The sequence below is a fragment of the Lactuca virosa genome, chromosome 9, assembly GCF_052849685.1.
Source record: "Lactuca virosa cultivar CGN04683 chromosome 9, Lactuca_virosa_CGN04683_v6, whole genome shotgun sequence".
NCBI classification, from domain to species: domain Eukaryota; kingdom Viridiplantae; phylum Streptophyta; class Magnoliopsida; order Asterales; family Asteraceae; genus Lactuca; species Lactuca virosa.
The window spans coordinates 44,507,163-44,508,284 of NC_136434.1; positions in this window are offsets into that span (position 1 = coordinate 44,507,163).

Genomic DNA, 1,122 nt, shown 5'->3' on the forward strand with positions numbered 1-1,122 from the left:
ATTGATGAAATTAATAAACCTATTTATTGTGCATTAACATTCACATTCTTGAAGATCATAATATCTAATTTATAAAAAGTTGTGTTTCAAATACAACATTTTGGAAGATCATAATTTTCACTGCCTTCTTTTTCAACAACATATGCTCTGATGGATTATGTATATAAGTAAAATATGTTAATGATTGTATATGATTGTACAAATTTATTCTTAATAATCATAAATAATTTAGAAATACATACTCATCTTTTCCTCATGCTGCAGTTTCTTTTTCACAATCAGGGACATTTTTGTCTTTTTTGTACTTCTTTAAAGAAGAAGATCTTTTGGCAACTTTGGCAACAAATTCAGCATTTTGTGGAATTCCTTGACCATATTACTGATTCTTGAAGACCTCGTCTTTTTGATCTCTTCCCCTATTGCAAAAGTGAACACAATTCTCATTATACAAATGATATTTTAAAAAATCATATGTGATTTAGTAATAATTTTTTAATAAATAATATTTCGATTTTGTTACCTTGTCCTTGAATGCTTTTGCCTCCCATATACTTTTTTTGTACATCATTTATATCTCCACCTTGATTATTCTCACAGCCTTCAACATCTTCATCATCATTAACTTTTTCATTATTATGATCATCATTAACTTCATCATCATCATCATTATCACCTTCATTTTCTTCATTATCACCACCTTTATCATCTTCATTATCTTCATCATCTCCATCCTCATCATTTAAAATTTCTATGAAACTACTTTTCAAATGATTTAATATTGTATTTTGTGGGAAAGTATAAATTCCATTATCAATCAACAATTTGAACTTCCTACACTTCATCAGAATCATTTCTTGATAATCCTAAATAAAAAATAATTTAAAGTTTATATAAACATAAATAATAAAAGATTACGACTATTAAACAATGAAATTTTATTATTATTATTATTATTATTATTATTATTATTATTAAATTTACCTTCTCATTCAATTCTTCTTGTATGAATTCTTCATTCAATTCCCCTGTTCCAAATTCACCAATCTCTTCTTTCTCATAATCTTCTCTCATCTTAACCTTCTCTGTAGTCCAGTGGCATATGAGTGGACGTGTTCTCTTAAC